This window comes from Schistocerca americana, chromosome 4 (genome assembly GCF_021461395.2).
Source record: "Schistocerca americana isolate TAMUIC-IGC-003095 chromosome 4, iqSchAmer2.1, whole genome shotgun sequence".
NCBI classification, from domain to species: Eukaryota; Metazoa; Arthropoda; class Insecta; order Orthoptera; family Acrididae; genus Schistocerca; species Schistocerca americana.
Window position 1 is genome coordinate 807,812,399 of NC_060122.1, and position 24,232 is coordinate 807,836,630.

General features: G+C 43.9%; 1 protein-coding gene across 2 annotated transcripts in view; it reads left to right on the top strand.

Moving 5' to 3' along the window:
* Window positions 1–1,405: 1,405 nt before the first annotated feature.
* Window positions 1,406–24,232, top strand: part of LOC124612936 (alpha-tocopherol transfer protein-like) — a 156,980-nt gene continuing 134,153 nt past the window's right edge. For both annotated transcript variants that reach the window (XM_047141433.1, XM_047141434.1), the window contains exon 1: window positions 1,406–1,496. The gene's annotated coding sequence lies outside the window, so the exon portion shown is untranslated. The remainder of the gene's footprint in view (window positions 1,497–24,232) is intronic.

Below are 24,232 nucleotides of genomic sequence, written 5' to 3' on the forward strand. Positions count from 1 at the left end.
ATCAGTTACACTGCCAGAAGCAGAGTTCGTTTTGTTTGCAGATGACACAAGTATTGCAATAAATAGTACGTCGAGTGTAGTTCTAGAAAGATCTGCTAATGATATTTTCATGGATATTAATAAATGGTTTAAAGCCAACTCACTCTCGAAAAGACTCACTATATGCAATTCACATCCTGTAAGAGGTTTCCACCCAGCATATGCATAAAGTATGAAGAAGAGCAGATAGAAGAGGTTGACAGTCTTAAATTCCTGGGATTACAACTTGACAATAAATTCAGTTGGGGGGAGCACACCACAGAACTGCAGAAACGCCTTAACAAATCTGTATTTGCAATTTGAGTGTTAGAAGACATAGGCGACATAAAAATGAAAAAGCTTGCATACTTTGCCTACTTTCGTTCCATAATGTCATACGGTATAATATTTTGGGGCAACTCTTCAAGTCAAACAAAAGTTTTCAGAGTCCAAATGCGTGTAATACGTATTATTTGTGGAGTAAATTCACGGACGTCCTGTAGAAACCTCTTCAAAGAACTGGGTACACGAATTACTGCCTCTCAGTATATTTACTCCTTAATGAAATTTGTCCTAAATAATATATCTCTTTTTCCAACAAACAGCTCAGTTCATACGTACAATACCATACCAGGAACAAAAATGATCTGCACAAGGACTTGAAAGCACTTACTTTAGTTCAAAAAGGGGTCCACTACTCAGGAACACTCATCTTCATTAATTTGCCAGCAAACATAAAAAATTTAGTATCAAATAAAGATCAGTTTTAAAGGAGCCTGAAAGGCTTACTAGTGGGCAACCCCTACTCCATTGACGAATTTTTTTAATAGAAACAAATGATGTTCTGTATATATATTCATACTATTACTATTGTTATTTCAGCTTTTTATAAAAAAAATGACATGCTCCACATCCACGAGGATCTCCTCAGCACGGATCTATGGAACGAAAAACTAATCTCATCTAAAAAAGAGCGGCCAAAATGCAGTCGAAATTATGTCTGTGTGGTATAGACGACAATGACTCACTCCACGCGGCAGGAATGTAAGTGGTGAACAAGTAGTTCGGTCAGTGTTGTCCTGCAACACCATAAACTTTTCAGTACGGTAGATATGTTTCACTTTTGTTCGTACAGCCTAACAATACCACACCGAGACGTGAGTGGAGACTGGATGGTCACGACGCGTGCAGGCAATCGAACAACGTCTACAGCAGCTCCTACTTGTGAACGCTGTTGTCTTGTCGCGGTCGCAGCCGCTCACTGAGGCAACAAGTTCGCCTCGAGAGGCTGATCTCTGAGACTGAGGGCCGCGCGCGGCACCTCCCCACCGCCCGGCCGCTTGTGGAAGGCTCCACCGAGTAGAAAGCGGCCTCTCCGCCAGTTGCGAGGAGACGCGCGCGTAGCCTGCAGCTGCCCCACTAGCTGAGGCACGGTCGCTGCTTCCAGGCCATCGCCGGCTCACCTGCTACGGACTGAGGTAAGTGTTCAGCGCGTCCTATCGGCTGCATCCAATCCAACTCCTTCCTCAAGCAGCAGTGGATAATCCTGCAGACTTTTGGCTACTTCCCTAGCACGTACCGTTGATCATTCTTGGGGGATGATTTACAGTCTTCCTTCGAAGGACTTTATGTAAGCTTACCTTGCAACGGTACTTTCGCGTTCTCGTCATTACGGTACCAGAACGTTTAAGTTCTACCACTGTAAAGATCCGCGATTCGGAATGTCAGAACTGTGCAGTAAGTAGCGGCAGGAACACCACCACAAAATCACGCAGCACTAACACTCCAAACCATCGGCTCTCGAAGAGAGAGTTTAACCGTGTTCAATCCAATGGTAAAGTATCGAACTATTTTTCTCCGAATCATACAGTTTGGGGGAAAAACAGTGAGAATAATTACTTTTGGAAACCTTTTATCAGACAGAGCCTGTTATAATTGTTGTGGATTGGCAAGACAGCCAATCCACTATGAAGGAAGCCGAAAGGCACGCGTTTAAGCTCACGCAGGCTGGCGTGAGGTCTGGAACAGGACAGGGAAATGAGACTAGCAAAAATAATACGTAGCTGCTGGAATACTTAACTTTAATCCATAATTGGTGAACATCGCTCTAGACGGTACATGTTTTACAGCATCAATACTAACTGGTAATGGCGCCTTGCTAGGTCGTAACAAATGACGTAGCTGAAGGCTATGCTAACTATCGTCTCGGCAAATGAGAGCGTAATTTGTCAGTGAACCATCTCTAGCAAAGTCGGCTGTACAACTGGGCGAGTGCTAGGAAGTGTCTCTAGACATGCCGTGTGGCGGCGCTCGGTCTGCAATCACTGATAGTGGCGACACGCGGGTCCGACGTATACTAACGGAGCGCGGCCGATTTAAAGGCTACCACCTAGCAAGTGTGGTGTCTGGCGGTGACACCACAATAATAATAAACTGTTTCGCTTAATAAAACGGCCGCCAGCCCAAATCTGGCACAGTGTCTACACAAAAAGATGAAGTCAATTTTCGACACTGAATAAATAACTACTTTCACTTACTATGGTCACTTGGCAGTAAGTACTATTAATCCCACTTTCTGTTACTTATGGAGTTTATCACTACACTTCAGTAATAATTTCAGAAGACACACATATATCTCAACAAGGGTACAAAAAATGTTAAGCTTATAGCTGTAATTCACGTGACCAAAACTATTATTTAACACGACTAAATTTCATTTCTTTAGGACTGTTATTTGTTAACGTTTTATTAACACCAATATTTGTCTGGCTTTCTTTGACATGGAGAAGCAACACGAACAATTACTGTTAAGATTGTTGCAGTTAAACAATTACGTTATTTTACTTTCAGAAATACTATTTAAAACTTATCCTCATGGTCACGCAAAGCGGTGGCCCTTAAACTGATACTTGCAAACTTTTGTATTTAACAATGATTTTCAGAATTTACTACCAAAACAGTTGTCTTGCCAGTAATTTACTATTATTCAAGCTTCAATAAGCTTCAGGATACTCGGAATAAATTCGTTTAGGTAAGGACCCTACTGAGGTAAATGAAATAGGAAAATTACGGTTAAACACAAAGGTACATTTAACACTTATATTCCACTGATTGAAGATGGATGGTTCATACTGTGATACACTTCTAAATAAAGTACTTTGCCTGTTACTGATGTCGAAGGTGGCGTGAGGCGGTGCTGTGTAGTAACATTGCGCAGGTACGGCTCTTGATGTACATCGCTCTGTCTTCCTCTTGGTGGTGACGATAAAATTACAAATTTCTGAGCTATTAATTTATTGCCGTACTGCGCCAGTCATGTACAACACGTCCGAGGCCAAAAACCCAGTCTTGCAGGTAAATTCGGGGCCTCTAGTGCTTGACCGACGTAACGCGTGTTCACTACTTGCAGGGCAGCTACCGACTGTGTGCTGCTCGCGCGCCAATTCTCACTCGCGCGCCACACCACCTTTTCCATTCCACTACAGAACGGAGTTCCGTTCTACCTATGATCCCTACACCTTTTCAATTTACAATTCTGCTTACCAAAACCCTAAGTATGAACCGTCTACAATTGCATGACAGCATATACATACAAAATTGACATAATTAATAATAGTTGTGCTTGAAATATTACAAAGTTATTTACAAAATATGTTTTTATACATTTATTCAACCTACGTCAAAGAGTTTATTTTAAACAGGTAAACTACACTTAACAAAACCTTACTCTCATTATAGTATTTGCTTAATTTTTCAAAGTTATTATGGAACAAAAAAATTTTAAAATATACAGATTAATGGCAGTATTCAAAACATTCTGTTTGTTCTATATCGTGTCTCCCTACCACTTTCGCGCAACGACGCTCTGAGCGTGTTTTTTAGGGAGTTGACTAGTTTGAACCTGGGACCTGTTGCTGGTAAGGAGATGAAAAAGCAGTTAAGTTTACCATTGGAAATTTTATTCTACTCACAAAACATCGTTTATAAATTGCACTATTTATAAAAGGAAATGTTTTAATACAGGATTTTTAATACTAACTGCATTCAACAAAAATGTGAACGAATATTCCCTGAGTGTGTTTCCAAGTTCTACAATGGATCGAAGGATGACCTATGCCATATCACATCTATAATCTAGGTTTAAATTAAGTTTCACAAAAGAGAAAACTATGAAAATGGTCTACAGTGACCCTCAATTATCTTTAATTACTTATCTAACTTGTCGTAAATTACAGTGGCTGAAGTGGCTTCTTAATAACTATATAACGTGTTTCAGATTTTTACTTCAAGTGGCAAATGTGAACACCATGAGCTTTAATTGACGATCGACACTAGTATTACATAAAGGGGATATAACAGATGAGACTTCTGCAGTTCTGAGTGAAGCCTTATGCGCTCAAAAATACGGCATCGCGTGCATTCATTACCTTGTCAGTGTTCGTCAGGGGGCGGCGGACGGCACAGCTCCGTCCAGCTCGCCCTCTCGGAAGCAACTCTCCTCTAACTTCTCCTTACTACAATTTACCGAAGTTGGTTTAAAAAAACTATCTGGCTGTGTTTTCATATGACCAATCAGGGTCTCAATGTTAACCTTAAACTCCGCCTACAAAAATTCTGTCTATCCAATGAGAAACGTTATACTTTTCGTGGTGGGGCAATGTTTTTAAAGTTTGCAACGTAACAGAGAAGCGAAAAAGTCTCACGCTAAAACTTGCAGCTGGTGTGATCCTTTTATCGTTATCGTAAGATCTATACTGTTCTTCTGGAGGGCTCTATCTTTTAACATGGGCTGGAGGGTGGTCCTAACGTAACAGAGACGCGAAAAAGTCTCACGATAAAACTTGGGGGTGGTGTTGTCCTAGCAGATAGCTGGCGACGTGGGTGTCCGTCCCTTATCGTAGGGCCTTCCAGCTTAACACGGTTCTGCTCTCGGCTTCTGTTCTCGTTTCTCCCCTTGGAACTGCGTCTGTCTCACGGTGGGAAGGTATGACATGCATTTAGGCATTCTTGTGTTAGTCTGTGGTATTCCATTTGCTCACTCGTTACTCGTATTACTTTGGTTAATTTAATGTCACGATTTAGTCGGAGCTATGTGACATACCACTGGATTTGCTTATCATGTCAGGGTTTTCATGGAAGGTGTTGGATTTGCCTGACACCTTACAGTATTATATTTACAATAGCATAACAATCTCCGTAGCCGTCAGGGGACCAAGAGGGGAACTTTTACCCTCTCTGAATGTGGTGGTAATCACAGCAGCAACTTACCACTTCTCTGTGGACACAGAAGACACGTGACAGCTTGCTGGGTCTACAGCTAGTTTTACACAGCCCAGCCGTAATAGTGGACTCTGAAGAACTTGGATGTAATATACTATATTTGTGTGTATATGTGGATCCGAAAGAATCTGCCGAGAAGGGAAAAGTGTGAAATATCGAGGTCGAAAAGTTGATTCTCTCAAGGAGTTGGGGCCCTTTCAAAATCTAGGGCTCCAACACAGCGCAACAGACATTAATGGAGCTACAAATCTTGTATTCCAATGGGAATGGTTAAACGCTAATGTGTCATATTTGCAAAACCTGTCTCGCCTTGGTTTAATCCGAGGCTGAGTCGATTCTACCGACGAGTTACGGTGTGGTTTTGGAAATTTCTCACATTTTCCTGTTCGAATTCTGGCACTACGTTAAATTTTACTAAAAAGTAGCTTTCAAAACACATTTTCTTCAACGTTAATTATGGCAGCAAACATTCAATAATAAAAGATATGAAAATATTGCAGTGGACGCTTTTCTATGACCAGAGGTATGATATTTCTATGTAAAAATATTGCTAGAAGCTGAATCAAAATTCAATAGATTAATGTGGCATTCTTTCCTGATTACTTTTCTTGATATCATACGTAACGCCTTATGTTTACTTAGATTTTTATCTGTTTCGAAGTTTTAATTGTCGGCGTAAACATAACATAATTCGGATATGAAGAAAAATATTTTTTGTGGATAATTTGTTGGATACTGCAGATTCATCCACAAGAAAAATGTAATTTCAGATCGCCGAATCAAAAAGGTGGCATTCGTATTCATATTAATAACGTAAAAGGCGAATTTAGCATGTAGTAATGAAACATACTTATCGTTGTGAACTTCCTGTCACATTTAGTAACTGGAGTAGGACACGTTCTCAAACTCACCGAATCAGTTATACCTCCCAACAGAAAAATAATTATAATATTCACATTTAGTGTAACCTCCCAACAGAAAAATCTAGTTTAAGTTCCCAATAGAAAAATTTCATTCCAATAATAAAATTTCAGGTTTTGTCATCTTCCATTAAAGACTGACTGCATATCGAGATGAATAAGTTTTGACGTCAGCAGCGCTGCGTCATGGCCTTGTGAAATCATCCTGAATAAACTGAAATATTCTTACCTCACAGTGATGTTGCCGGATAACGCTATCTATGTATCTGCTCCTATAAGAAACTTTGGGCACAGCCCAGTGCAATGCTGGCCACTAGATTTTCATATGTAGGAAAACAACTGATTTTCTTTTGCTTAATCAACACGAGCATGCACAGGAAAAATTCGTAAAATATTTAAACTCAGATAAATGACTGTCAAAAGATTTCTTCAGAACCAAAGTTATTATTGAATCATTTCTGCAAGGAATTACATGGCACTTTAACATTACAATTGCGGTTAAATCAGTTGTGATAATTTACATATGCGCGCTACAAAACAGGACTGCTCTCTGCGAGCTACTGAACTCGACTTACTGCCAACATTGCTCTGACCTGCGATTCTATTGTAGCATAGATATTCCATATCGCAGGCAGCGCGTGAGCAATTCATCGAAATTACATCTGCTCAAGTGCGCTAGCGAATAGTAATGAACCCCTTACAAGGGTGTCCCATGAGGAATGCTCAACATTCAAGGTTATGATAGGAACCACCATACGGAGCTAAAGAGTTCCAGTAAACATGAGGTCTAAAATGCATGCCTCAAGAGCTATGAGCACTTGTTCAGTGGAAATGTGTTTCAGAGCATCGAAGATGACAAGTGCTCGTAGCTATTAATGCATACAGTTTAGAGCCCATGCTGATAGGACGTCCTTTCTTCTTGTTTTGGTCCATATTTCCATCTCTCACAAGGGGGAAAGCAAAGAGGTTGCAGTAGAACATATTTGTTTCACAATAGGAACATGAAGAAATGTTCATAGCTCTTAAGGTACGTATTTTATATTCCGTGTTTACTACACTTTTTTGCTTCAAATTATCCTTCAAATTATCATTCCTGTAATATCCCTGGGTACTGAACAGTCCTCTGGGAATAGCCTCTATAAGAAAAATTTGAATATCATAATTTTTTTTCTCCTCTTGAATAAATTTCTACGGATGCCCATTCTTTCTTCGAGAACTACAAATATTCTCTTAACAACGCAAATATGTGTAGAGATTTTCGCATAGCCCTGACCCTGTAGTTGTATCAACAAATATTAGGGGTACGTCGAATACAATTAGGCAGAGCAAATATGGTCTCTTCTACATCTATAACTACTTCTATAAGCTGTAAGTCACTGAAGTGAGAGGCAGAGGGTACCTTTTATTGTACTAGCATAAAGTCTCTTCCCGTTTCAATCAAGGATAGAGTTCCTGTGCTAGCTGTTATTTGCCTGATTTTGTCTACACGATCTCTACGGAACAGATAAGCAAAGGCGTTGCAGAATGACTTCATTTTCCTCCCTGAAGGCATTTCAGATTCTGCCAGTTAAGATTTGTACCATTTCATAATTTTTAAAATCTTCGGTCTCGAACACTCTTTGCGATACCAACGTTATAGTTAATGAGATAGATTTCAATAATTTAGCGTCTGCCGTCCGAAGGGTGCTGGCATAAATTTCAAATGCAATTAGTGAATGGCCGACTCACATACCAGGCGAGATTTACTTGTACTTTTTCTTGTTTCAAAACCAATCTTCTAATGAATGCTCATGAGCTTGATTTTACTCTTATTTACGAAGTATTCTTTTAATTGCAAGTGTGTTCTCTACGAAATACGAAAAAAGGAAACTATTCTGTTTTGCAGGAGATGGACTTGTTAATATGACATTTATTTTACTCACTTCAAGCCAATTTTTTTTATAATGTTGATATACATATGTAACAGAACATATTCGTAATAGTAAGTCAAATCGTATTTAGTCGTTACATCCCTCTCTTTTCCGTAATCCATTTTTAACCTACGATCACCCGCAAACTGTAAATTAATTTAAGATGCATACACTACTGGCCATTAAAATTGCTACACCATGAAGCTGACGTGCTACAGACGCGAGATTTAACCAACAGGAAGAAGATGCTGTGACATGCAAATGATTATTTTTGCAGAGCAATCACACACGGTTGGCGCCGGTGGCGACACCTACAACGTGCTGATATGAAGAAAGTTTCCAACCGATTTCTCATACACAAACAGCAGTTGACTGGCGTTGCCTCGTGAAACGTTGTTGTCATGCCTCGTGTAAGAGGGAGAAATGCGTACCATCGCGTTTCCGACTTTGATAAAGATCGGATTATAGCCTATCGCGATTGCGGTTTATCGTATCGCGAGATCGCTGCTCGCGTGGGTCGAGATCCAATGAGTGTTAGCAGAATATGGAATCGGTGGGTTCAGGGAAGTAATACGGAACGCCGTGCTGGATCCCAACGGCCTCTTATCACTAGCAGTCGAGATGACAGACATCTTATCCACATGGCTGTAACGGATCGTGCAGCCACGTCTCGATCCCTGAGTCAACCGATGGGGCCGTTTGAAAGACAACAACCATCTGCACGAACAGTTCGACGACGTTTGCAGCAGCATGGACTATCAGCTCGGAGACCATGGCTGCGGTTACCCTTGACGGTGCATCACAGACAGGAGCGCCTGCGATGGTGTACTCGACGACGAACCTGGGTGCACGAATAGCAAAACGTCATTTTTTAGGATGAATCCAGGTTCTGTTTACAGCATCATGACGGTCGCATCCGTGTTTGGCGACATCGCGGTGAACGCACATTGGAAGGGCGTATTCGTCATCGCCATACTGGCGTATCACACTGCGTGATGGTATGGGGTTCCATTGGTTACACGTCTCAGTCACCTCTTGTTCGCATTGACGGCACTTTGAACAGTGAACGTTACATTTCAGATGTGTTACTACCCGTGGCTCTCCCCTTCATTAGATTCCTGCGAAACCCTACATTTCAGCAGGATAATGCACGACCGCATGTTGCAGGTCCTGTACGGGTCTTTCTAGATACAGAAAATGTTCGACTTCTGCCCTGGTCAGTACATTCTCCAGATCTCTCACCAATTGAAAACGTCTGGTCAATGGTGGCCGAGCAACGGGCTCGTCACAATACGCCAGTCACTACTTTTGATGAACTGTGGTATCGTGTTGAAGCTGTTCATCGTGTTGAAGCTGCATGGGCAGCTGTACCTGTACACGCGAACCAAGCTCTGTTTGACTCAATGCCCAGGCGTATCAAGGCCGTTATTACGACCAGAGGTGGTTGTTCTGGGTACTGACTTCTCAGGATCTATGCACCCAAATTGCGTGAAAATGTAATCACATGTCAGTTCTAGTATAATATATTTGTCCAATGAATACCCGTTTATCATCTGCATTTCTTCTTGGTGTAGCAATTTTAATGGCCAGTAGTGTAGTTTTCTGAATTAATATCCATATCACTTACAGCTAATTCATTTATGGAACTTCATCTAAAAATCAGTTTACAAAGAGTCGAGACCTTAAGTGTTACCGACATGACCAAATGGCTGTATCAGAATAGTTTCACTCAAATTTTTAAAGAATCTTTTATTGTTATTTTCTAATCTGCATCAGAAAATATTCCCATAAAAGTGTATCTGCACGGTGGTGCGCTCGCGTTATGCTGCCTGTAGGTATCTGCGTTAACTGGGTTCGTTCCATCCAGCCGAGAAGTTCATTCACTTCCAGTGGCAGACGCAACTAGAGAGACACTGTGCATCACAGAGAGGATGGCGTTATGCTGCCTGTAGGTATCTGCGTTAACTGGGTTCGTTCCATCCAGCCGAGAAGTTCATTCACTTCCAGTGGCAGACGCAACTAGAGAGACACTGTGCATCACAGAGAGGATGACGGTTGAAATTCCCAGTGGCAGCGTTCCAAGAAGAGTGTAGAAATATTTTACTTCCTCCATTACCTAGACTACTGTATGCAGACAACGCACGGAGATAAGAAACACTTTATTAAACTATGTTTACTTAAATAATTACATGATACACCAAGAACCATTCAGACCAACGTTATTTAGTAGACGATATTTTTTTGAACGATAATGTACAGTTGTTTCGTTGAAACAGACTGCGGGAAACAAAATCTTGTGCCGTGAAAATATGCGGTTTCGGTTTCTTTCTAGCAGCCAGTTTCAACTACAACTGGAGGGGCATGTAAACCATTAGGCAAATTGTGTCTCCAGTCTATTGAATGTTGGGCTCCATAAGGTTCTCTCTGTGTGCAGCGACCGTGGAATATAAAATTATAAGGAATGTAGCAACCAGAAGCAGAAACATATATTGTTGCAAATCGATTTCGACTGATATCAGTCATCATCGTTGCATTTTTCTAACCGATACATACCCTAAGTAGAAACACTGTCCTAAACTGAGCCATTCTTATTCAAAAAGTGGTTGTTGGATGATAAATGGTTTTCGGTGTTTAGAGTTGGTTTTACATATTTTGAACGTGCTGCTCTTGTTGTTTTGTGACTGGTTTTAGAGCACCTATTTTATCGCCGGTGGTAAAAAAGAAAGAAAAAAAAAAACAAAGATTATAAAGAATGTAGCAATCAGCCGCGGAAACATAATGTATTTATCTTGTTACAAATCGATTTCGACTGATATCAGTCATCATCGGTGCATTTTTCCAGCCGATATTTCTATGATAGAAATCTGCCAAGGACAGTACTTCTACTTATGGCATGTATCGGTTAGAAAAATGCACCGATAATGACTGATATCAGTCTAAATCGATTTGCAACAAGATAAATAAACAATGTTTCAGCGACTGGTTGCTACATTCTTGTTAATCTCCAATATATATACACACACACTGAAGAAGAGCCAGAGAAACTGGTACACCTGCCTAATATGGTGTAGGGAACCCGCGAACACTCAGAAGTGCCGCAAGACGACGTGGAATGGACTCGACTAATGACTGAAGTAATGCTGGAGGGAAATGACTCCATGAATACAAGAGGGGTGTCCATAAATCCGTAAGAGAACGAGGGGGTGGAGATCTCTTCTGAAGAGTACGTTGCAAGGCATCTCAGATACGCTCAATAATATTCATGCTTGAGGAGTTTGGTGACCAACGGAAGTGTTTAACTTAAGAAAAGTGTTCCTGGAGCCACACTGAGGCAATTCTCGGCGTGTGGGGTGTCGCATTGTCCTGCTGGAATTGTCCAAGTCTGTCGGAATGCACAATGGACACGAATGGATGCAGGTGATCCGACAGGATGCTTACGTACGTGTCACCTGTCAAAGTCGTATCTAGACGTATCACTCCAACTGCACATGCCCCACACCGTTACAGAGTCTCCACCAGTCTGAACAGTCCCCTGCTGACATGCAGGGTCCATGGATTCATGAGGTTGCCTCCATACGTGTACACGTCCATCTGCTCGATACAATTTGAAACGAGACTCGTCCGATCAGGCAAAATGTTTCCAATCAAAAGTCAAATGTCGGTATGACGGGCCCAGGTGAGGCGTAAAGCTCTGTGTCGTGCAGTAATCAAGGGTTCACGAATGGCTCTTTGGCTCCGAAAGCTCATATCGATGATGTTTCGTTAAATGCTTGGCACGCTTGCACTCTCTGATGGCCCAGCACTGAAATCTGAAGCAATTTGCTGAAGGGTTGCATTTCTGTCACACAGAACGATTCTCTTAAATCAGGGTTTCACAACATACGTGCTCGGGGAGCAAGTTGTGAGCAGCGCGAGCACACTACCCCCACTACCGGACCAGAGCGGAGAGTGGGGAGAGTCACGTGGGGCACACAACAGCTGCCGCCAGTCGATGTAAATCCGCGGCCACCTGCAGGGATATCACTCACGAATTATTACTGTGACAAATGAAACAAATAAAGGAGAATGTACACGTGCCACATAATTTTATTAGCTTAGTGTATGCCTCTACATTCGTATTAATTTGTGAACTGTTACACAATAAAAGGTGTCACTGAAGCGTGGGATTCTCTGTTATCTTGTACTTTTTGCCCTTTACAATTGCGTCTATATTCGGTGTAATTGTTCTTGTGCATCGTAGGCGCAGTTTGCAGTTTAAATTTCGATCGGACAATGCGTTTCTCAGGCGCATCTTGTTACATTTCATTGCAGAGAAAAGTTATTCACAAACATACATGGAACCGAACATTGATATTATTGTAGCCACCAGTTTGTGCAAATGAGGAAATCTATACTGAGGGAAGTGTCTGTAAAATTCCAAAATGTTTTTCTTGTTCTGAAATTTGTCTCTGAATTCTCAGTCACACTGCAGGTCAATAATTTCTAGTTGCAGCACAGGACGAATCTCTTCAATATTCGCTGACTATGGAGAGGAGAACAGATCAGAATCACTGTCTAGTGCTGTCAGATCTTGAAAGTGTTGATCAAATTCTTCCTTAAGGGCAACTAAACTATGTGAATAACGTTCAGTCTTTGTGAAAATCTTGCATGGATGATAATTTAGGAAAATGAGCTAGATTTCCTGTTTCCAGCTGACTCACCCAAAGTGTCAATTTCATTTTAAAAGCTCGTATTCGATCTATGAAATGAGTAATTTGCAGATGTTTACCTTGTAGTGAAATGTTCAAAGCATTCAGATGGCTAGTTAAATCTGCTAAGAACGCGAGACCACATTTCCATGAATGCTCTTTCAATTCAGGAACACACATGTTATTTATTTCCATGAACCTATTTATCTCATTTAATAGGCAAAAATTCGATTTAATAATTCGCCACAACTAAGCCAGCGGACTTCGCTGTAATAAGGCAGGCTACCATACTGGCTTTCTACATCCTCAAGAAAGCTTTTAAAAAAATGGCTCTGAGCACTATGGGACTTAACATCTATGGTCATCAGTCCCCTAAAACTTAGAACTACTTAAACCTAACTAACCTAAGGACAGCACACACCACACAGCCATCACGAGGCACAAGAAAGCTTTTAAATTGTGTGTGTTGTAGCCCATGCTTCCTGATATAATTGGTTGTACGAACAACAATACTCATCACATTTTTTAGAGTGATACTCTTTTGCACATAAGTTTTCCTGGTGGATCACACAGTGAACGCCCCTTGTTTCATTCAGCACGGTCAGTTTTTGCATTTTCTCCTTCAACAGCGCAACGAAACCTAATTTTTTCCCTGTCATCGCTGGTGCACCATCTGTAGACACTGAAACTAAAGAATTCCGAGACCATCCTATATTTTCAACACTTTCTTCAACACTACTTAAGAAATCACCTCCGGTTGTAGTGTTCTTCATGGCTACTACATCGAGGAGCTCCTTCCTCACCTGAAGATCTCTATTAACACCTCTAATAAATGTGGAAAGCTGCGCTGTTCCAGTGATATCAACACTTTCGTCCAGAGCTAGAGAATACGCCATAAAATCTTTACAGATATTTGCAGGCTGGCTCTGGACGTCGTCTGCCATGCCCTGTATGCGACGCATAATGGTCATGTCAGATAATGGCACAATCCGAAACTGTTCAACTTGAGATGGACACAAATGTTCCGCTGCAACTACCAAACATCTTTTATTAAATCGCCATCAGTGAAGGGGCGCAGGGATATTGCTAAAAACAAAGCAATTTTGTAGCTCACTCTGAGAGCTGCCTCAGTTGATTTTTCCTTCGTCATCCAGATCTTCTTCGGATAGCTTCCTTTTAAGTTTAATAACTTCCTGTGCACGATCTGGTCCATCACATTTTCCACTTCCGTAGTCTTTCGCGTGGTACGACATAAAATGTCGCTTCAAATTAAATTTCCTAAAAGAATTCAGCGTTTTGTGACATACTAAACATTTTGCAACACCATCTTTTTCTGTAAACAGATACAATTCCTCCCAATGGGGGTTGAACTGCTAAAGCATGGTTGCATTACACAACGGCGACTTGACATGATTCTTAACCAGCGCAGTGACTGTTGGAGCTGATCGTAGTACTTTTAACATTACACAGTCGGCGCGAATTCAATAGGCACGCAGCGGTCCTATTCATACGTGCGCGCGCATTTCCCCTCCCTCAACGCCCTCCCTACTCCACGACCTTGCACCTGCTTGCGAGCACGTGCCTGAGCAGCCGCGAGTACTCGCGCTCAAAACCGGCCAGTTGTTAAGCTCTGTCTTAAATCGTCGTTGTTTCCGCTCCTGCAGGATCTATTTCCGGTCACAGCGATGTCGGAGATTTTATGTTTTACCGGATTCCTGATATTCACGGTACATTCGTGAAATGATCGAACACGAATATCCCCACTTCATCGCCACCTCTGTGATGCTGTGTCCCATCACACGTGCGCCGTCCGTAACACCACGTTCAAAGTCATTTAAATCTTGGTAACCTGCCACTGTAGCAGCAGTAACTGATGTAGCGCCTGCGCCAGAACCTTGTTGTCTTACGAGGTGCATTCAAGTTCTAAGGCCTCCGATTTTTTTTGTAATTAACTACTCACCCGAAATCGATGAAACTGGCGTTACTTCTCGACGTAATCGCCCTGCAGACGTACACATTTTTCACAACGCTGACGCCATGATTCCATGGCAGCGGCGAAGGCTTCTTTAGGAGTCTGTTTTGACCACTGGAAAATCGCTGAGGCAATAGCAGCACGGCTGGTGAATGTGCGGCCACAGAGAGTATCTTTCATTGTTGGAAAAAGCGAAAAGTCACTAGGAGCCAGGTCAGGTGAGTAGGGAGCATGAGGAATCACTTCAAAGTTGTTATCACAAAGAAACTGTTGCGTAACGTTAGCTCGATGTGCGGGTGCGTTGTCTTGGTGAAACAGCACCCGTAGTGCCCTTTGGAACGCAATGGATAAGGATTACGCCCTCGCTGTCCCAGAACATGGACACCATCATTTTTTCACCACTGGCGGTTACCCGAAATTTTTTTGGTGGCGGTGAATCTGTGTCAGCTGACTGGCGCTTTGTTTCTGGACTGAAAAATGGCATCCACGTCTCATCCATTGTCACAACCGACGAAAAGAAATTCCCATTCATGCTGTCATTGCACATCAACATTGCTTGGCAACATGCCACACGGGCAGCCATGTGGTCGTCCGTCAGCATTTGTGGCACCCACCTGGATGACACTTTTCGCATTTTCAGGTCGTCATGCAGGATTGTGTGCACAGAACCCACAGAAATAGTAACTCTGGAGGCGATCTGTTCAACAGTCATTCGGCGATTTCCCAAAACAATTCTCTCCACTTTCTCGATCATGTCGACAGACCGGCTTGTGCAAGCCCGAGGTTGTTTTGGTTTGTTGTCACACGATGTTCTGCCTTCATTAATCTGGCGCACCCATGAACGCACTTTCAACACATCCATAACTCCATCACCACATGTCTCCTTCAACTGTCGATGAATTTCAATCGGTTTTACACCACGCAAATTCAGAAAACGAATGATTGCATGCTGTTCAAGTAAGGAAAACGTCGCCATTTTAAGTATTTAAAACAGTTCTCATTCTCGCCGCTGGCGGTAAAATTCCATCTGCCGTACGGTGCTGCCATCTCTGGGACGTATTGACAATGAATGCGGCCTCATTTTAAAACAATGCGCATGTTTCTATCTCTCTCCAGGCCAGAGAAAAAAATCGGAGGCCTTAGAACTTGAATGCACCTCGTATATAGGCGTTGTCGACCGGAGCGACGTATTCTGTCTGTATAGTTACCAGGTCCAGAAAAACATTTGCATCATACGAGCTCATACAAAATTAATGGTGTGACATTATAAAATCTATGAATACGTCACTGTTGTTGCAAAGTAATATAAATTACGTCACCACTCACAAAATGTGCTGAACAGCAACAATCAGCATTAACGCTATGAGCGAAAATGTTGTTACAACCTGATGATAGTCTGCGGATCGAAACTGGTTGTTCAATAAATACGTTTCATCAGTAGCTTTTGGCGGTAAATTTTGATGTTCTTCATTCAAGTCTTTATTCTTATTTTCCTTAAATATAGCTGTTGAGGAGCACCCCCTTATCCTACTAAAAACAAATTTCACGTTACTCATGTTTTGTGTGCAGTGGAACCAAAGGGTGCAGTAGCACAACTAAAAAATGAGACTTTTAAAAAACATCGGTGACCAAACGTATTATGTTCGAGTATAATGACTTTTCTGGAGACTAGATATCTACTCTGAAGGAATGAGCATGGGTTTCGAAAAAGACGATCGTGTGAAACCCAGCTCGCGCTATTCGTCCATGAGACTCAGAGGGCCTTAGACACGGGTTCCCAGGTAGATGTCGTGTTTCTTGACTTCCGCAAGGTGTTCGATAAAGTTCCCCATAGTCGTTTAATGAACAAATTAAGAGCATATGGACAATCAGACCAATTGTGTGATTGGATTGAAGAGTTCCTAGATAACAGAACGCAGCAAGTCATTCTCAATGGAGAGAAGTCTTCCGAAGTAAGAGTGATTTCAGGTGTGCCGCAGGGAAGTGTAGTAGGACCGTTGCTATTCACAAAATACATATATGACCTTGTGGATAACATCGGAAATTCACTGAGGCTTTCGGCGGATGATGCTGTGGTGTATCGAGAGGTTGTAACAATGGAAAATTGTACCGATCATTAAGCTACAATGTAGCAGGTTAGCAACCTGAAGCAGTTAATTCGGTGAATTATCTGGAAGTAGGCATTAGGAGTGATTTAAAACGGAATGATCATATAAAATTGATCGTCGGTAAAGCGGATGCCAGACTGAGATTGATTGGAAGAATCCTACGGAAATGCAATCCGAAAACAAAGGAAGTAGGTTACAGTACACTTGTTCGCCTACTGCTTGAAAATTGCTCACTCGTGTGGGATCCGTACCGGATAGCGTTGATAGAAGAGACAGAGAAGATCCAACAGAGAGCAGCGTTTTACAGAATCATTTAGTAATCGCGAAAGCGTTACGGAGATGATAGATAAACTGCAGTGGAAGACTCTGCAGGAGAGACGCTCAGTAGCTCGGTACGGGTTTTTGTTGAAGTTTCGAGAACATACCTTCACAGAGGAGTCAAGCAGTATATTGTTCCCTCCTACGTAGATCTCGTGAAGAGACCATGAGGATAAAATCAGAGACCAGAGTCCACATAGAGGCATACCGACAATCTTTCTTTCCACGAACAATACGAGACTGCAATAGAAGGGAGACCCGATAGAAGTACTCAATGTACCGTCCGCCACACACCGCCAGGTGGCTTGCGGGGTATGGATGTGGATGTAGAAATGCACACAGTGAGCAGAGTTCTGTTTCTCTGTAATGTGAGTAGGAAAGAACGCTGAAGAGCTTAGGCCCAGGACCAAAACTAAGCGCCGCTGCAGGCCGTACTGAAGGGCGCTGCGTTGGTCAGGGACGGATGACTGGCTGTTCCCACTAGGCAGCCCATGCCGACACGGACCCTGGACGAACCGGTCTGGCCACAGCTGGTTAGTGACTGCCTGGGGCCGGCTGTGCTTATTACCTCAAAACCACGCCCTCTGGAATACGCCGCGTAAGTCTTGCCTTTCACAGCACGTATTAGCTACAGCGCAACAGATTTCTGTCTCATACGGTGGAAACCCTCCTACCTTTCGAATTCCTCGTAGTACACTCCTGGAAATTGAAATAAGAACACCGTGAATTCATTGTCCCAGGAAGGGGAAACTTTATTGACACATTCCTGGGGTCAGATACATCACATGATCACACTGACAGAACCACAGGCACATAGACACAGGCAACAGAGCATGCACAATGTCGGCACTAGTACAGTGTATATCCACCTTTCGCAGCAATGCAGGCTGCTATTCTCCCATGGAGACGATCGTAGAGATGCTGGATGTAGTCCTGTGGAACGGCTTGCCATGCCATTTCCACCTGGCGCCTCAGTTGGACCAGCGTTCGTGCTGGACGTGCAGACCGCGTGAGACGACGCTTCATCCAGTCCCAAACATGCTCAATGGGGGACAGATCCGGAGATCTTGCTGGCCAGGGTAGTTGACTTACACCTTCTAGAGCACGTTGGGTGGCACGGGATACATGCGGACGTGCATTGTCCTGTTGGAACAGCAAGTTCCCTTGCCGGTCTAGGAATGGTAGAACGATGGGTTCGATGACGGTTTGGATGTACCGTGCACTATTCAGTGTCCCCTCGACGATCACCAGTGGTGTATGGCCAGTGTGGGAGATCGCTCCCCACACCATGATGCCGGGTGTTGGCCCTGTGTGCCTCGGTCGTATGCAGTCCTGATTGTGGCGCTCACCTGCACGGCGCCAAACACGCATACGACCATCATTGGCACCAAGGCAGAAGCGACTCTCATCGCTGAAGACGACACGTCTCCATTCGTCCCTCCATTCACGCCTGTCGCGACATCACTGGAGGCACGATGTTGGGGCGTGAGCGGAAGACGGCCTAACGGTGTGCGGGACCGTAGCCCAGCTTCATGGAGACGGTTGCGAATGGTCCTCGCCGATACCCCAGGAGCAACAGTGTCCCTAATTTGCTGGGAAGTGGCGGTGCGGTCCCCTACGGCACTGCGTAGGATCCTACGGTCTTGGCGTGCATCCGTGCGTCGCTGCGGTCCGGTCCCAGGTCGACGGGCACGAGCACCTTCCGCCGACCACTGGCGACAACATCGATGTACTGTGGAGACCTCACGCCCCACGTGTTGAGCAATTCGGCGGTACGTCCACCCGGCCTCCCGCATGCCCACTATATGCCCTCCCTCAAAGTCCGTCAACTGCACATACGGTTCACGTCCACGCTGTCGTGGCATGCTACCAGTGTTAAAGACTGCGATGGAGCTCCGTATGCCACGGCAAACTGGCTGACACTGACGGCGGCGGTGCACAAATGCTGCGCAGCTAGCGCCATTCGACGGCCAACACCGCGGTTCCTGGTGTGTCTGCTGTGCCGTGCGTGTGATCATTGCTTGTACAGCCCTCTCGCAGTGTCCGGAGCAAGTATGGTGGGTCTGACACACCGGTGTCAATGTGTTCTTTTCTCCATTTCCAGGAGTGTATTATAGGTTCTCAGATTGAGAGGCGAACAACCTTAACACCAGTTCTTGCTAACGACCGATTATTTGACAAGCTATTACAGGAAAACGGAAATACAAGTCACTTAGGAATGGAATAAATAGGAAGTGGCTGGAAGTTACGGCGAAATCGCTGCAGGAAATATGTGAAGCAATGGAAAAAGAAATGATAGTCGGAAGGACTGACTCAGCATGCAGAAAAGTCAAAACAACATTTGCTGAAATTAAAAGAAAGTGCGGTAACAGAGTTCAGTGGGAATTCCGCTATTAAATGTAGAGGAGAGAGAGCGGGTAATTGTAAAGAGTACATGAGTTGACAGAGAAGAGATAGGGGACCCAGTATCAGACTCAAAATTTAAAGGAGTTTTGGACAACTTAAACTCAGGTAAGACAGAAGGGTTAGATAACATTCCATCGGAATTTCTAAAATCGTTCGGGGAAGTGGCAACCAAACGACTCTTCACGGTGGTGTGGAACATGTATGAGACTGGCAGTATACTATCAGACTTACGGAAAAACAGCGTTCACACAATTCAGAAGATTGCAAGAGCCGACAAGTGCGAGAATTATCTTAGAATCAGCTTAATAGCTCATGCATCCAAGTTGCTGAAAAGTCTAATACACAGGAGAGTGGAAGAAAATTAGGGATCTGTTAGACAACGAAAGGTTTAAGTTTGGGAAAGGTGAAGGCACTAGAGAGACAGTTGTGATGTTGCGGCTGATAATGGAAGTAAGACTAAAGAATATCAGAGACATGTTCGTAGGATCTGTCAACCTAGAAAGAGATTTCGATATTGTCAAATGGTGCAAGATGCTCGAAATTCTGAGAAAAATAGGAGTAAACTATAGGGAAACACGAGTAATATACAATATGTACAAGAAGTAAGAGGAAACAGTAAGACTACTGGAAGACCTAGAGCGAAGCGCTCAGATTAAAAAGGGTGTAAGAGACGAGTGTAGACTTTCGCCCCTACTGTTCAATCTGCACATCGAAGAAGCAATGACGGAAATAAAAGAAAAGTTCAAGAGTGGGATTAAACAGCAAAGTAAAAGGATGTCAATGGTAAGATTCACTGATGACATTGCTATTGCCAATGAAAGGGGAGAAGAATTACAGGAGCTGCTGAATGGACTGAACAGTCTAAAGAGTGTAAAATATGGATTGAGAGTAAATGGAAGAAAGATGAAACTAAAGAGAAGTAGCAGAAACGGAAACAGCCAAATACTTAACATCAGAATTGGGGAACACGTAGTGAAGGAATTCTGCTACCTAGGCCGCAGTGGACGGAGAAAGGAGGACATAAAAAGCGGGCTAGCACTGGTGAAAACCCTTGCATTCTTGACTAAGAGAAGTCTAGTAGTGTCAAACATAGACGTTAATTTAATGAAGAAATTTCTGAGAAAGTACATTTGGAGCACAACATTGTATGGTAGTGAAACATGGACTATGGGGAAAACTGTGACAGAAGTGAACAGAAGCATTTGAGATGTGGTGCTATAGACGAATGATGAATGATGAATGAAGAACTGAAACAAGGAATAAAATAACTCCATACTGCACATACACTCCTGGAAATTGAAATAAGAACACCGTGAATTCATTGTCCCAGGAAGGGGAAACTTTATTGACACATTCCTGGGGTCAGATACATCACATGATCACACTGACAGAACCACAGGCACATAGACACAGGCAACAGAGCATGCACAATGTCGGCACTAGTACAGTGTATATCCACCTTTCGCAGCAATGCAGGCTGCTATTCTCCCATGGAGACGATCGTAGAGATGCTGGATGTAGTCCTGTGGAACGGCTTGCCATGCCATTTCCACCTGGCGCCTCAGTTGGACCAGCGTTCGTGCTGGACGTGCAGACCGCGTGAGACGACGCTTCATCCAGTCCCAAACATGCTCAATGGGGGACAGATCCGGAGATCTTGCTGGCCAGGGTAGTTGACTTACACCTTCTAGAGCACGTTGGGTGGCACGGGATACATGCGGACGTGCATTGTCCTGTTGGAACAGCAAGTTCCCTTGCCGGTCTAGGAATGGTAGAACGATGGGTTCGATGACGGTTTGGATGTACCGTGCACTATTCAGTGTCCCCTCGACGATCACCAGTGGTGTATGGCCAGTGTGGGAGATCGCTCCCCACACCATGATGCCGGGTGTTGGCCCTGTGTGCCTCGGTCGTATGCAGTCCTGATTGTGGCGCTCACCTGCACGGCGCCAAACACGCATACGACCATCATTGGCACCAAGGCAGAAGCGACTCTCATCGCTGAAGACGACACGTCTCCATTCGTCCCTCCATTCACGCCTGTCGCGACATCACTGGAGGCACGATGTTGGGGCGTGAGCGGAAGACGGCCTAACGGTGTGCGGGACCGTAGCCCAGCTTCATGGAGACGGTTGCGAATGGTCCTCGCTGATACCCCAGGAGCAACAGTGTCCCTAATTTGCTCGGAAGTGGCGGTGCGGTCCCCTACGGCACTGCGTAGGATCCTACGGTCTTGGCGTGCATCCGTGCGTCGCTGCGGTCCGGTCCCAGGTCGACGGGCACGTGCACCTTCCGCCGACCACTGGCGACAACATCGATGTACTGTGGAGACCTCACGCCCCACGTGTTGAGCAATTCGGCGGTACGTCCACCCGGCCTCCCGCATGCCCACTATACGCCCTCGCTCAAAGTCCGTCAACTGCACATACGGTTCACGTCCACGCTGTCGCGGCATGCTACCAGTGTTAAAGACTGCGATGGAGCTCCGTATGCCACGGCAAACTGGCTGACACTGACGGCGGCGGTGCACAAATGCTGCGCAGTTAGCGCCATTCGACGGCCAACACCGCGGTTCCTGGTGTGTCCACTGTGCCGTGCGTGTGATCATTGCTTGTACAGCCCTCTCGCAGTGTCCGGAGCAAGTATGGTGGGTCTGACACACCGGTGTCAATGTGTTCTTTTTTCCATTTCCAGGAGTGTATGACAGTAGAGTTGAGCACTGGTTGTTGAAAGACTTAAATGGTGCATATTGGTATGGTGAAAGCAATATCGTACTGATTAACAAACCAGTATTACATCAATGCTGAAACAAACAGGAAACCAAGAAAAATGTATAGATATTAATTTGGGAACTGATTCGTACATTCAAAACTACACTGAGTGACAAAAAAGTGAAGCACCCAGAAAATAAGGTCAGATGTCAATGTAACTTTGTGCACGTACAAATACTCGGCATGTATGTAAATAATTATAGTTGCAGTTCTCTGCGGCAAGTAGACCACCAGAGTTCATTAGTGTTGCTTGTGTTTAGTGTTGTTAGCAGGCCTGGTAGGATATGATGGGGGCATGAATACCGTCAGATGTTAATGTTGATTATAGCAAGTTGCCATTTTGTTCTTGTGTGTGTGAGATGTTTTCCACTGATGTAAATAGCTGTACAAGTGAACAAATATACGAGGGCTATTCGGAATGTAAGGACCGATCAGTCGCGAAACCTTAGTGAAAATCAAAAATGTTTCATTTGCAGCAGTTGGCTAGACCTTCCAGCTGCTTCTCTAAAGAGTCGCCGCTCCCACTTACACATCAGTCGTAGCGTTGTACCAACTTTCCAATGCTCTCGTCATAGAAGGTAGCCGCCTGTGCTTTCCGCCAAATCCCTATACTGGTCTACAGCTCGTTGTCTGTGCCAAAATGTTGTGTTCATAGTCAGCAGTTAATGAGAGCAGAAACGAAATGCAATAGGAGCACTGTGAGTAACCAAATACTTCCCATCGAAAAAGCTGCAAAGACAGTGAAGATGGCGCTGCAGGGTGCAGAGGAGAATTTTCATAAAGAAGGAAACGCGTGACAGTTATGTTATGCTGGCTGCATGACTTCAGGCGAAATCTCTCACTATACCCTCACACATGGTGGTAGCACTTTTTCCTACGCATCTGCACGTACCCACTGTGCGCTCAAAACTCAAAAGGGCGACGTGACGCTATCGATGGACGTACTAGAGATACTGCCCAACACATCTGTGTAAAGCTCCATCGCGTTTTCAGTGTCGTTTCCATTTCGCGATCGATCGGATCTTACTAGCCGAATGACCCTTGGATTCCTCTTACGTCATGAACAGTTTTAACTTTACTTCTAGCAAAGTAGGTTAATTTTTTATGGAATTACACATAAATTGTACACTGGGAATTAATATTCCGTTTAAAGCGCACTGCGAATATACACCGCCTGACAAAAATGAGGCAAATGCATGGTGTCTGCTCCTTTGGACATGCCCGAAAGAGCAACCACCACACATTCACATAATTGAGTCGCCTCAATGGGCTGTGAATCCACCAACTCCAGTGCAAATGCACGATCAGGTTCGAGTTTTTGATGGAATCTCAAAGTAGCGAGCGAAGGGTACGTGGTGCATACTGCAAATAGGTGACGCTAGGTGGGGATGTGGGTGGTCCAGGGGTGTAGCGAGAAAATCCACGCAACTGCGATAAACACTGTGTCTGAGTAGTGCAGTGTTTAACGCAACTGCCTACTAAGCAAGAGGTCGCAGGCTCAAATTCCGGTTCAGCACACAGTTTCACTCATCGCCAATTACCCTGCGTAAAGCCCTGATGCAGTTGACGTCGCAAACTCCTACCCCTTTGATATGCCCGCTAAACCCGCAGGGCAGAACAGATGATTAGGATTGTGGAAAGGGCCAAATAAGGTGTCGGTCAGGTTCACTCAAAATTGTAATTTATTGTAATTTACTAACACCTTCAAACCAAAACGGCACGTAGGCGAACCTTTAGAACTACGAGTTTAAAAATGGCAATTATTTGACGGCTGAGAACCTCCAAACTTGAAATTTTAAAAGTCAACAAAACGAAAATGCAGTTAAAATAGCAAATAAAAT